A 14,447-nucleotide genomic window follows, 5' to 3' on the forward strand; every position below is an offset into this window, starting at 1 on the left:
CCTAAAGATTCTGGATTTACCTGATCTCCTCTGGCAATAACTAGAGCTCTTCCATCAGGAGCAGGGGGACATAAGAGAAGAGGATTTTAGAATCCTGGCCCCTGCCTCACAGCAGCCACAGAGAAGTGCAATATCCCAATCTTCTCTTCTGTGTAGCCTAGGTTGGCTGCAGTTGAGTCGCGTGTGGTCTTACCTAGCATGCCTCACGCATGACATTAGGAAGACATTGATGAACCCACACACCACAGAGCTGGCCCAGCAGCACCTGTGATAAGGGCCTGAGGAGTGAACTGTTTCTAAAGAATACTTGCTGGGTAGGGTCTGAGGTGGAGGTGTCCACTGGGGCCAAGGAGCTGGAAATTGATCTTTTTTTGTGGGGCCCTGAAATTTTGATGGATGCAGGCTTCGTTTAGTCTTAATGACACTTAAACTAAACTTCTTCATTTTACTCCCAGTTATTTCTGCTCCGAATCTAGACAGTTCATCCTTTTCAGTCTGATCCTTCAATGAAAATGTCACTGGCATAAAAGTGCACTGAATCAGGCCCTAACAAGATACAATTGGGTATCCTTTCTAGCTAAGTCTTTGACCTCTCATGGGCAAAATCTGCTAATGACATGGATCCTCCTCCTCCAGACACTGTGCTAACAACCTCTGATTTATTGACTTGGAACTAGGACTTGGTACTGACAACTGATTGGCTGGACTTGAGACTAAACCTAAACAAGCTATTTCGTTATAAGGCACACAGGAAAGATTTGACTTCTGTCTCCTTTGTACTGTACATTGTGCCGAAAGAGCTTTTAATTATGGCAATACAGGGTGATCTTCCCTCTTCTCCTTCCAATAGGCCCAATATCTCACAAAAAGATAATCAGTTAAATAGGACAGAACTAAGATAGATGGAAACTAAAATAAAATGAAAGGTCTGATATTTGAGAGAGGCATTTTAATACTTTAGGAAATGCTAGCAGTGTTCTTTTGTAAAATATCTGATACAGGATGCACTCTTTTTTCTTTTAATTGTACATATAGTCCACTGTCTGGGAGATGAAGAGGATGAGCTGTGCTATCATAACTTACTAGATGATAAACAGGTGTTCTAGAAAGACTGGCTTTTGTCACTGGAAGACATGAGGCAAATACGCTCTGCATCGAGCATCCTGGAGGGAGGAAGGGAGAGAGGACTGAGAATTTCAGATAGAATGAGGATGAAATTGATGGACTTGTTAAAAAAGCCAAGTAGTAGACATTAGACTGTTGTTTCATATAGTCAGAAATAGTTAGTGTATGATGTTGATCCATCATAAAAAAGATTTAGGATGAGCATTTAACATTGGGCTAACTTTGTTCCCATTGAAGTCAACAAGAATTTTATCACTGACTTCAATGAGAACAGAATTACGTCAATGCTGAGCATTTTGAAAACCTTACCCTTAAAGTGTAGCTACAAGAGTACTAAGATGCGACCAGGAATGCCTCATCTTTGTGTGACTTGAAATTTTGCCACTTCCTTTTCTTCACATATAGTTAGCTGGTGATCACCTGAGTATTCAACGGTACAAAGTTTCCCATTTCAAAAAGAAAAAAAAAGAAAAAAAAGGGAGGTGGCCCCAGCTTTTAACTGGATGGAAAGTGAGATTGGGAAAGGCAAAACTAAGTCTCTGAACATCACAAGGCATATTTATTTTATAGCATTCAAATATAATTTTCCTTTGAAAAGTGTTTTCCTTTCACAGTTTCAGTGCAGAAAAAGGATGCTAATACATTGCCAATTAGGGTGTGTGTGTGTGTGTGTGTAAGTAAAAGTATGATTATTTTGCACCTATGTCTAAGGCTACAATTTTTTTCATGGGGGTCATGGAAGTCATGGAATTGGTGACTTCAAGCAACCTCTGTGAATTCAGCCCCAGCGGCTGGAGCTGCAGGGTACCCCCATCCCCTCCTCCGGCAGCCACAGGCAGCAGGGGGTACCCCTGAAGCTCCGAGCTGCCGCGGGCAGCAGGGGGGCCCCCAAAGCTCCGAGCGGGCCCTCACAGATGTCCAGCCTCTGCAGGCAATGTGGGAACCCTGCAGCTGATCTCCCCATTTTGTCATGGATATTTTTAGTAAAAGTGACAGGTCATAGAATCATAGAATATCAGGGTTGGAAGGGACCTCAGGAGGTCATCTAGTCCAACCCCCTGCTCAAAGCAGGACCAATCCCCAATTAAATCATCCTAGCCAGGGCTTTGTCAAGCCTGACCTTAAAAACTTCTAAGGAAGGAGATTCTACCACCTCCCAAGGTAATGCATTCCAGTGTTTCACCACCCTCTAAGTGAAAAAGTTTTTCCTAATATCCAACCTAAACCTCCCCCACTGCAACTTGAGACCATTACTCCTTGTCCTGTCCTCTTCTACCACTGAGAATAGTCTAGAAACATCCTCTCTGGAACCACCTCTCAGGTAGTTGAAAGCAGCTATCAAATCCCCCCTCATTCTTCTCTTCTGCAGACTAAACAATCCCAGCTCCCTCAGCCTCTCCTCATAACTCATGTGTTCCAGACCCCTAATCATTTTTGTTGCCCTTCGCTGGACTCTCTCCAATTTATCCACATCCTTCTTGCAGTGTGGGGCCCAAAACTGGACACAGTACTCCAGATGAGGCCTCACCAATGTCCAATAGAGGGGGACGATCACATCCCTCGATCTGCTCGCTATGCCCCTACTTATACATCCCAAAATGCCATTGGCCTTCTTGGCAACAAGGGTACACTGCTGACTCATATCCAGCTTCTCGTCCACTGTCACCCCTAGGTCCTTTTCCGCAGAACTGCTGCCTAGCCATTCGGTCCCTAGTCTGTAGCCCTGCACTTATCCTTATTGAACCTCATCAGATTTCTTTTGGCCCAATCCTCCAATTTGTCTAGGTCCCTCTTTATCCTATCCCTGCCCTCCAGCGTATCTACCACTCCTCCCAGTTTAGTATCATCCGAAAATTTGCTGAGAGTGCAATCCACACCATCCTCCAGATCATTTATGAAGATATTGAACAAAACCGGCCCGAGGACCGACCCCTGGGGCACTCCACTTGACACCGGCTGCCAACTAGACATGGAGCCATTGATCACTACCCGTTGAGCCCGACAATCTAGCCAACTTTCTACCCACCTTATAGTGCATTCATCCAGCCCATATTTCTTTAACTTGCTGACAAGAATACTGTGGGAGACAGTGTCAAAAGCTTTGCTAAAGTCAAGAAACAATACATCCACTGCTTTCCCTTCATCCACAGAACCAGTAATCTCATCATAAATAGGTCACAGGCTTCCATGAATTTTTCTTTATTGCCTGTGACCTATTGTGACTTTTACTAAAAATATCCGTGACAAATCTTAGCCTTACCTATGACTGTTTCACCTGCACTCTGCCCACTAATCTATCTCCACCAGAACAACGGTAAAGCTAAAAGTGAGTCTTAATTCAGTGGAAAAGGGAAAGTCCCAAATTTCCAATAGGATACACAGCAATTGCTTCTAGCCATAAGAGGTCCTGCAATAATCACATACATAGGTACACACACACACACACTTTCTATAATTAAAAGAAGTTTCTAATATTTACTTCCCCCCCCCCTCCATTCAAGGCCTATACAGGCAGACTCGTGGCAGTTAAGTGAGCCCAGCTTTATTGGTAGAGGGATCTGAAAAATAGCAAAAATTCAATTCTCTAAAATATTTCCAGAATAGTTTTTTCTGTAAAATGAGTGGCATATGCAGAAAATACAGACTCTTTGGCACACATTTAAGAGGATGTGCATAACTCACTCATAGCTTCGCTACTCATGAGGAATATGGTTTTCCCAGACTCCTGCTGATAATATGCTTTATAGTCTGTGTGTGTTCTCTTTCTCTCTCCCTCTCACACACTGAGTATGTCCCTACACTCATGCTAGAAGGAACTTACATTTAATTTTTCCTTGAACTACTTCTAGGCTATTCTTTACATATTCAAGTAAAACTTCCATTGATCTCAGTGGGAGATTTACCTGCATATGGAGTGAAAGATCTGGCCCCTTGGGAGTAACTAAACCATTTTCCATTAGTTTGTCTGCTGGTATGATAGAGTTCCTTAATAAATGGTTGCAGCCAGCACCTTTTATGTTGTCTAATAGAGATCAGATTGCATATTTTGTGAAGCTGAGCCAGAGGCACTGCTCTTCTTAGCTAAAGATGGGGGTTGTTAAGTTGATTTGGGCCTGAAATGCAAGCAGATAATTCTCATCTCTTTTGTTGTTGCTAATGAACACATTATACCTGACTGAAAGAATATAACCTAAAGGGCAAAAAATAGTTATGTATCGGAAGCTTTGAGATGGGCTGGGGGTAAAAAAAGTTGACTTATGAAATAAGATTAAAGCAATTAAAGGATAATGCTCATACTTAATTTTCCTCCGTAGATGAAATTTTTCATGCAGTGACAGCACCAAAACCTTTTCAAGTTTTATAGCTATTTCACATTTGGCAGAAATAACAGGAAACCAGCTGTAGCAAACCAGAACTGTTGTAAGCATATTCAGTAATAAAAAAAAGATTAAAAGAAATTAAATGTTAACTTAAAATGAAAGCTTTGAAGATGTGAAGAGCAGGAGGTGTGGCTTTACTTGTTCGTTTTTTTACCTACCACGACCCTACCTACCAAATTCTAGAACAGGCAGCGCTGACTCAAAAAGGTTGATTATTTCAACAGAAGGAATGTGAAGTACACTGACTGATCCAGCAAAGCATATAAACACTCAGATAATTTTAAGCATGTGAGTAGTCCCCTAGATGCCAATAGGACTACCCATGCTTAAAAACTTGGCTGGCTCAGGACCTGTACCTTTAAAGGGAAGGAGGCTCCCTCTCTAACTGTTGCAGGGACAGTGCACTGTATGAAATATATGGGTCTTATCACACTGCACTCTCTCATGGAGACTTATATTTGTTCTTTTCCATATGCTGAAATGAGACATCCAGACTGAAATGATGCATTTTTGCTCTTTGTGTATGAAAAATACAAAAAGTATCCTTTCACTGAAATTCAGCCCATAGATTAATTAAGTCATGGCTCAAATCCTGAGAGATGTTCTGACTTCAGTGGGGTTGCAGGCATTCAGCAGCTCTCAGGACCCGGCCCCATGCTATATTGCACTCTACAGTGCTTTGAAATGTAAGGGGTACTAAAAGTGCTAAAAATATTGTTAATGGCAACATACCAATTATCAAACAGGAGAGCTAGTCAAAAAACTAAACATTCGCAAAATTGTTCATGAAAATTTTATCAAAATGTGTTGAAATTTCAATTACAAGCTCCGAAATAATCACGTTATTTTGTAATGTTGATATCAATGGCAGTTTCTCATTTGGCTCCAGGACAATATATGGATCTAATTTTAGAGGATAAGATAACATTTCTATCGACCAAAAACCAAAGATGTCATGGGATCTGTAATGTCCTTTCATTACTAATGTCTCCATAAAATTCCAGTCAGACACCCAGTTTTTCCAGTTTTCAGGACAGGTTTTGGGGGAGGTGGTTTTAAAGGGCCAGGCTGATGAGACATTAAAGGTTTCTTGCAAAGAGTTTCAATGTTGGGTTGCTCCTTTCACTGCCTCCCAGTTTAGAAATCTGCTCCGCCTCCACAGCATCAACCACTGAATTTACATATCTCCACTTTTCTTTGTGTATATCAACTTCTGTGGTCATTAAGATGGGAATGCAAGAAGAACAAAGCAGCACAATGGTAAGAGATGACATCACAATACCCTCCACCTTATAAATCTTAGTAACAAGGAATCCCCCATAGGAAAAATTGGGCCAGGAATAGCACAGAGTTAGCAATCTCATATACAGCAGCTGACTAACCTAGTAACTGTGAGGAAGCCATAGTTCTAGATGTAAGGCAGTCTGAACAGGATTCAGACTTGTGGCATTTTGATTTGGCAGAAATGATGTAAAACTTACCGGTTAGAAAGTCTTTGTGAAGCACTGTTGTGCTAATTCATTGTTGGTATTGTGATAAATTTACATGGAGCAAGCTGGTGGGATTATTGTCTTCTTTAGAGGTTAAAGCAGTTTCTGTTTTGACTCAAATTTAATAGTATATATACATTTTCATGTGTGGTTGCATATCCTGAACATACTATACACAACATATCTTTCTGCTTTAAATGTACTTTAGTATATTTCCAAAATACTGTGGCTTGTTAACCCAGTCATTCCGCTCATGTGTACTTAGGAGACAGTCAAGTGTTTCACAGAATTACATATAAGTGGCAAAGTTATTACTTAAAGGAAACTTTTAATATAGCACAACAATTAAGAAGGGCCTGAGCTAACATCTAAAATGTACTGCACAGAAATATATGTATTTTTCTATGTGCAACTCTTTTTCACTCAGTTTTAAAACATAAATAAAAAGGAACAATGAAAGAGGGAGGTAATCCTCTTGTATTTGTTATTCCTTGTATATTTTCTTCAAGTCCCCTTTTAAAACAAAAATTCTTGGAAAGACTACAGTTGTTCCATTATGGTTGCCATATGGTCCTTGATTTCATGGAAATCTGTGTCAGCTTCTGTTAACTACAGAAGCTAATTTTATACAGCGGATCTTATGTTTTTTCTTTTGTTTTAATTTTTTGCTTATTGTCAGTTTAGTTCCACATAGCTGTAGATGGGGGAAAGCTCCTACGTTCTGAATATTATTTTTAATTACAAAAAGGGTTTCCCTCTAACTTTTTCACCTTTTTTTCCTGTATTTTTTCCTATATTCTCATCAGGAAATTCGAGCTGGATGTGTGCATAGCACCTAGCACAATTGGTGGCCTGATTGGGGCTTTTAGGTGCTAAGAAAATACAAAAAAGTAACAGTATTATAAGACTTACTGTGTTGCAGATCTAGTGTATTCCCCTACCACTGCAGGATAGTCTGTTACAGAATATTTGGTAGAGCTTTGTCCAGTCTAGTTTGTTAGGGCTGGTTGAAAAGTGGAAAAACCCAAAGTAGTTAGAATTATTTTCATTTTTTTAAATAAAAAAAAGTGCACTCAACTTATATCACCTATCCAAGCCTAACATTGCCTCTTAATTCAATTTGCATAACGATATATAAAAGTCGAAATAACAAATGACTAGCAGATTATTGAAAATGGAATTGCTGAATGAAAGCCTACATTTTAGCAACTTTAACTTTGCCTCCTTATATTTCCATAAATATATGTAAAGTTAAGAAGAACCTACTATTAGAAGTTGTAAAATTCCATTTCCTTACTAAGGGTATAATTTCCAATGTTTTATATACCTCTAACATACACTACACTATTACTTATTAAAAAAACTGTATACATATTAGTTGTTAAACACAACCAAATGTACCAATTATATAAACATAAAAGACCATATATTTGATACATTCCAAATCCCTAGCGCTAAGATTTCCTGCTTCATTCATAAAAGGAATCTTGCTACTCCTTCAATACATGGACTGAGAGGAAAATTTGCGAATCGACCCTGAGATTAAAATAGTATGGAAGTCTTTAGTTCTTATTCAGCTAAATAGCATATTTGTCTGTTTATATTCAACAATATATTTTTAATTGTTTCAGAATACAACAAAGGGGAATACAGTAGTTGAGTTTGGTGGGAAGACACAACCTGCATGTAGTGATAAGTGATGAAAGAGTGAAAGTGAAGAATGTGGCATGAATGAAGTGGCTATATCCCGTAACTGTTCATTTCTAGACTTCCACATTTCTCAGGTAGAAGAATTATTTTATGGAAATGATGATACATTTTATGGGCATTAAGCAAACTATGATCTTCATTTTTACCCTAAACTATTGGCTTTTAGAGATTTTTTCCACCTTTACTCATGTAGAATAATACCTTACTCCATATGTAGGCCTACAGATTTCAATGGCTGGTATGACTCAGTGAGTAAAGGTGGAAAAATCTGTCTGAGTTTCTTGTTGACTAATATTATCTCTCTGTTAAAGAGCTTTGATTGTCTTATTAGGTCCATATGTTTTGTATATCTGCGTCCTGCTTCTGGAGTTTTCCATCAGAAGGATGCACATGTAGGAAAAAAATAGACTTCAGTATTTCAGCTGAAATACAACTTTATGCATGTAACAGTCTGAGCACAGGAGATGCTTTAATAAAATGGCCCTCTGCAAACCAACCGAGGTTAGTCACATTTCTTTACAATCCTAAAGATGCATCATCTCGAGATGCCAATAACAGGTTTGGTGGTATAAAGCTGTTCATAGTGGGGTGTCTGAAACCAATAAGTCATGACAACGACAGGTTTTTGTTCGTTTCCTTATTATCTGCCCATGAACAAAGTGCTAACATACAGCTTGTTAGCAACGATCAAAACTAGCACACATTGGTGTATCTAACTTTGATGTCATTAACCTTAACAGAAAAATAACTCATTTATCAATACCTTCATTGGTATCATTAAAAGATCATTTAATTAAAACCATAAATGTCACTTGCAGTCAGAGATGTGATATACAAATTTGGCGTTGAGGAGCATACATAGATTTATGTAGATGAGGTACAAACCACAGCCAAGCCAGCAAAAATTCAGCCTGCAAAATAGCTCACATCACGTGTGTACAAATGCAAGCATGAAGCTATTACTAACTACAAAATGCTTTATGCCGTGTAGTTGTAGCTGTGTTGATCCCACAGTATTAGAGAGACAAGGTGGGTGCATACTTTGCCCACCTTTTCTCTACAAAGGTTTGCCATTTTAAACACTTTCCCACTTGTGTTTGTTTTCCCAGTAGGATTAGCTTTTGTATTTCAACAGCTGAAGCACCTCAGGAAAATGGCCTAGGGGGCTTCCTGCACTGTGTGACATTTTGTGGTTCACCAGTTGTTTTATATTTGACAGCTGTATTTTCCAGACCTTTTCTTTTTATGGTCTTTGCTTTCCTTTAATCAACTATTCATTTGGGGAAATAGTATTATATTGTGTAGTTTTGCTTTTTAGTGCACATTCAGTTTCTTTGCTATTAATGCTACTCTTTCCATAGTTACACAAGGCTGTACTTACTCAGAGCCAAACCATCCCTTTTGGGGAGTGCCTGACCACGGGCTAAAACACAGTGGAGGTAAAAAACAGGTAAAAGTGGCCAGTGTGGGCGAGATGTGGGGGAGATGAATGGAAATGGCATCACATCTCTCCCTTTGCTATGAAGAGGGAAGGGAATAATGGAGGGATGGGAGGAGGGGGCTGCTCACCAAAGCATCATCATCCCCCTGAAGGATTTTAGATGCAAGATTGCATTGACATTATCAGCAGCACTTGTGCAGAAACTTCCTCAGCACACTGACACAGTCCAATGGGCAGCAGGGTTTCAGCCAAGTCACGTTCCTATGACAGTATGGCTCCCTGAGAGGTTATTCTGGTACGGAAGGCACATACATGCAGTAGGGACTTCTTCTCTTACCTTATTCATAGATTCATAGATACTAAGGTCAGAAGGGACCATTGTGATCATCTAGTCTGACCTCCTGCACAACGCAGGCCACAGACTCTCACCCACCCACTCCTGTGAAAAACCTCTCACCTATGTCTGAGCTATTGAAGTCCTCAAATCATGGTTTAAAGACTTCAAGGAGCAGAGAATCCTCCAGCAAGTGACCCGGGCCCCATGCTACAGAGGAAGGCCAAAAACCTCCAGGGCCTCTTCCAATCCGCCCTGGAGGAAAATTCCTTCCCGACCCCAAATATGGCGATCAGCTGAACCCTGAGCATATTGTGTGGGTTGATGCTTCCCAGGCTCTGCAGCACTTAGCACTGCCACAATGCCACCAATGGCCTTTTAAGGCTGTGCCCCAGCCTACTCTCTGTGCCTGTAGGTGAAACCCCATTCTCCTTCCTAATGGGATGCGAGTTACAACTCACAGCATTTCCTCTCCTTTTTATTTACCTATGGAAGAGGTGATTTGACCCATGGTCATTACTCAAGCAAACCTCCCACAAACTCCAGTGAAAATGTTTCCTAAGTAACGTGTGCTGAGTTGAACCAATAGATTGTTTAGATTTGCATGGAAGCTGCAGGAAGCGGCGCAGGCCTCAGGGATGTGCTGGCCGCCGCTTCCTGCGGCTCCCATTGGCCGGGAATGGCGAACCGCAAATGTAAACAAATTATCTGGCGGCCTGCCAGCGGATTACCCTGATGGGCTGCCTGCGGGCCGCAGGTTGCCCACCACTGATTTATATGCTGGATCAATGAATGTTGGTTGACAATTTACTTGGACTTTCAAGCCTTTGACAAAATTCCTCTCAAGAGACCCAATGATACTAAGTAGTTATGGACTGAATAGCAAACTACTGTCATGGGTCAAATACCAGCTAAAAGACATAAAATAAAGAGTAGGAATAGTGGTCTATTTTCTTCATTAGAAAAGGATAACAGCAGAGGTCCACAAGATTATGTGTGAGGGCCAGTACTGTGTAATTTATTTAATGATCTGGAAAAAGAGATGAACAATGAGGTGGCAAAAATTGCCCATGACAAAATTATTTAGGCTAGTCAAAACGAAATGAGAGAGTGTGAGGAACTTCAGAGGGAACTAACCAAGCTAGGTCAATGGGAAACAGGTTAGCAGGTAAAATTAAGTGTTGACAAATGCAAATAATGCTGATTGAAAGCAATAAGCAGATCAGATAGTTTACTAGGTTCTAAATTAACTATGACAACACAAGAAACAGACTTGGGCATCACTGCAAACAGCTTAGTGAAAACCTTTGCTCAACATGCAGCAGTGGTCTAACCTTTTTTCTTTTTTGGATGCACAAGGAATGAGATGGAGAATCATTCTAAAATATAATGCCATTATGTACATCAAAGCTATGCTGACTCTCGGAAGGCTGTTCATTTCTGGTCACCCTACCTCGAGAGGGATGGAGGGGTTTCAGAGACAGGCAAAACCAGTGAGTAGAGGCATAGAAAAAACTTTCATGAGACAAGAGATTGAAAAAACTGAGTCTCTTCATTCTAGAGAATTAACTATTACAAAGGGGCATAATAAAGATCACTACAGAAGATAGATAGGGAACTTCTACCTTTTCACTCTTTCAGACAATGCACAAAAAGAGAGGGAGATTCATTGAACCTGAAAGGCGGACAATTTAAAACTGCTAGAAGGAAATACTTGTTCACTTATCACACAATTAGCCCGTAGACCTCACTGCTACAAAAATCTCTGAAACCAAGAGCTCAGTTGAACAAGAAAAATTAGAAATTTATATATATATAAGAATATTCAGAGTTATAATAGCAAAGAATAAAAACCCAGGAGTGTGGGAACAGATATAGACTATCAAGCTTCAAGACAAAAGCCACTCTCTAATTACCAGGGGTCTTGAAGAAGCTTCCCTGTATGGCAGACCAATCCCTAACTCTGCCTTCTGTAAGTTTTCCTCCACCTTCCTCCAAAGCACTCTTGTCTCTAAGATACTGAATTAGATGGATCACTAGTTTGATCCAGTGTAGCCATTCCTATGAGGTGGGAGGAGAGAGAAGGAAGGAGGGTCCTGAGAATGGAAGTAAATGGTTTGAAGTTCAAGAAGTATGTGGTGGGCAGGTAGAAACCAGAGGTCAAGAGGGTGATGTTGAAGCAGATGAGATGGCGGTTGGAGAGAGGGAAATGTGAGGCAACTCTGAAATGGAGAGTGTGGAAGAGGCACTCTTTAGTGAAGACAAAGTCTATGAATAGCCATTTTGGTAACAGGGGCTGTTGATCTAGGGTAGAAGGTCAAACAAAGAATTGATGGCTAGGAGGTAGGAAGCTAGGAAATGAGACTGACCATCATTGTGGTCAATGACAATAAGGAAGGGAAATTGGAATGAGATGAAGAGGAAGAGCTAGGTGTTGAAAGCAGAGGAAAAGGTGAATAGGAGGGAGTTAGGGGATTGTAGTAGATGTTTATTTGAAGGGGAAGAGGAAGAAGAGTTTGAGGAAGTGGTGTCTGTGACTGAAAAGAGGGTGGAGAAAGAGAAAGTATTTAACTCCCCACTATAATCTTTGGGGACAATTAAGGGTAAAGAGTGTAATAAACAAGAAAGGAATAAAAAACTGGAGAATATCTCTGATGAACTGCTGCACACTGCCAGGTGATGTTTCCAACCCCCATATCCAGGATACATCTCCAAATTCCTATGTTCATAATATTATCCTTTATGAGGGAGCATCTCTAAATTACAATCTTCTACAAACATCTCCACAGCTTCCCTCTTAAAGAAAAACTAACTTGTATATACACATATATAGAAACAGCTAACAACTATCTAACACATACATTAAATTCTCAACCCATGTAGTACGTTTCCAAAAACCCAACATATCAACTATCTAGAGAGAGGAGCAGTTATCAGCACATTCTCAAGTGAGTCTTAACCCTTCACTTTCCTCAAATACTCTTTCTCCAGACAGGTTAGCAAATCTCTGAGTCTTTCAGGACATGAGAACATAAGAATGGCCATACCGGGTGAGACCAAAGCTCCATCCAGCCCAGTATTCTGCCTACCAACAATGGCCAATACCAGGTGCCCCAGAGGGAGTGAACCTAACAGGTAACCGATCAAGTGATCTCTCTCCTGCCATCCATCTCTACCCTTTGACAAACAGAGGCTAGGGACACCATTCCTTACCCATTCTGGCTAATAGCCAATAATGGACTTAACCTCCATGGATTTATCCAGTTCTCTTTTAAACCCTGTTATAGTGCTAGCCTTCACAACCTCCTCAGGCAAGGAGTTCCACAGGTTGAGTGTGCACTGAGTGAAGAAGAACTTCCTTTTATTTGTTTTAAACCTGCTACCCATTAATTTCATTTGGTGGTCCCTAGTTCTTATATTATGGGAACAAGTAAATAACTTTTCCTTATTCACTTTCTCCACACGACTCATGATTTTATATACCTCTATCATATCCCCCCTTAGTCTCCTCTTTTCCAAGCTGAAAAGTCCTAGCCTCTTTAATCTCTCCTCATATGGGACCGGTTCCAAACCCTTAATCATTTTAGGTTTCAGAGTAACAGCCATGTTAATCTGTATTTGCAAAAAGAAAAGGAGTACTTGTGGCACCTTAGAGACTAACCAATTTATTTGAGGGATGAAGTGAGCTGTAGCTCACGATAGCTTATGCTGAAATAAATTGGTTAGTCTCTAAGGTGCCACAAGTACTCCTTTTCTTTTTAATCATTTTAGTTGCCCTTTTCTGAACCTTTTCTAATGCCAGTGTATCTTTTTTGAGATGAGGGGACCACATCTGTATGCAGTATTCTAGATGTGGGCATACCATGAATTTATAGAAGGGAAATAAGATATTCTCCGTCTTATTCTCTATCATTAAATAGGACATTTAATCTCCTGCTCTGATCTTCTCTGTATCAGCCTTATATTAGATTCTGATTTGTTCTCTTGTTCCTGACAGTTTCTCCTTTGTGCCTTGATGATTAGGATCAATCAGATGGGAAATGCCAGCTCAGCTGTCAATGTGTTGGAACTTTCTGGGAATACTCATAGATCCCTTTAATTACATCAAAATGTGTCCTCCTGGTCTGTCTGGACTTGGATACAGCTGTTCTTTAATGGTACCTCTTTGTCCCCATGTATCAGAGGTGTGATTCTTCAGGCACACTATCACCTGGGTTAAGCGATGGGAGATCATGGGCGATTTTGTGAAAATAATCTCTCCTTCCACTTCTGATTTTTCTTTCATCTTCCATATGGTTTCATTGTTATGAGATTTCAGCAAGTTATCAGTAATTGGTAAATTAGATCTGATCCTTCTTCCCATTAACAGCTGAGCTGGAGAAAAGCCATTGTCCAGAGTGTACTTTGGTAAACCAATAAAGCTTTATACAAATCACCAGACTGTCAAAAGTCTTTCATAAGGTTCTTTACTGTCCATATAGACCTTTCCATAAGTCCATTTGATTGGGGGTAATTTGGATTTGATATTTTGTGATGAAAATCCCAATCTGTGGCAAATTGCCTAAAATCTGCACTGGAAAATTGTGGGCCATTATCGCTAAAGACTTCATCTGAAATTTCATGTCTGGAGAAGATTCCTTTCATGCTGGCTGTCACTGGCTTACAGTTAGTACTGTGCAATGTGCAAATTTTGGGATACAGAGAATAAGCACCTGTGACTATTAAGTAATCCTTTGACTGCCAGGTAAATAAATCAGTGCCAACCTTCTCATATGGCCTTTGTGGAACTGGATGCACTTGACTTTTCTGCATTTGGGATTGCAGCATTTTGCAAAATGATTATTTTTCCCACATTTATAACAGAGTTTCCCAAAGGCAACACACTGTTTGGGGCCATGCTGTGATCCACATTTTCCACATGACCTTCTATACCCATTCTTCATCCTAGTGGTGGTTTTCATAGTGAG

This window comes from Caretta caretta, chromosome 1 (assembly GCF_965140235.1).
Source record: "Caretta caretta isolate rCarCar2 chromosome 1, rCarCar1.hap1, whole genome shotgun sequence".
Taxonomy (NCBI): Eukaryota; Metazoa; Chordata; order Testudines; family Cheloniidae; genus Caretta; species Caretta caretta.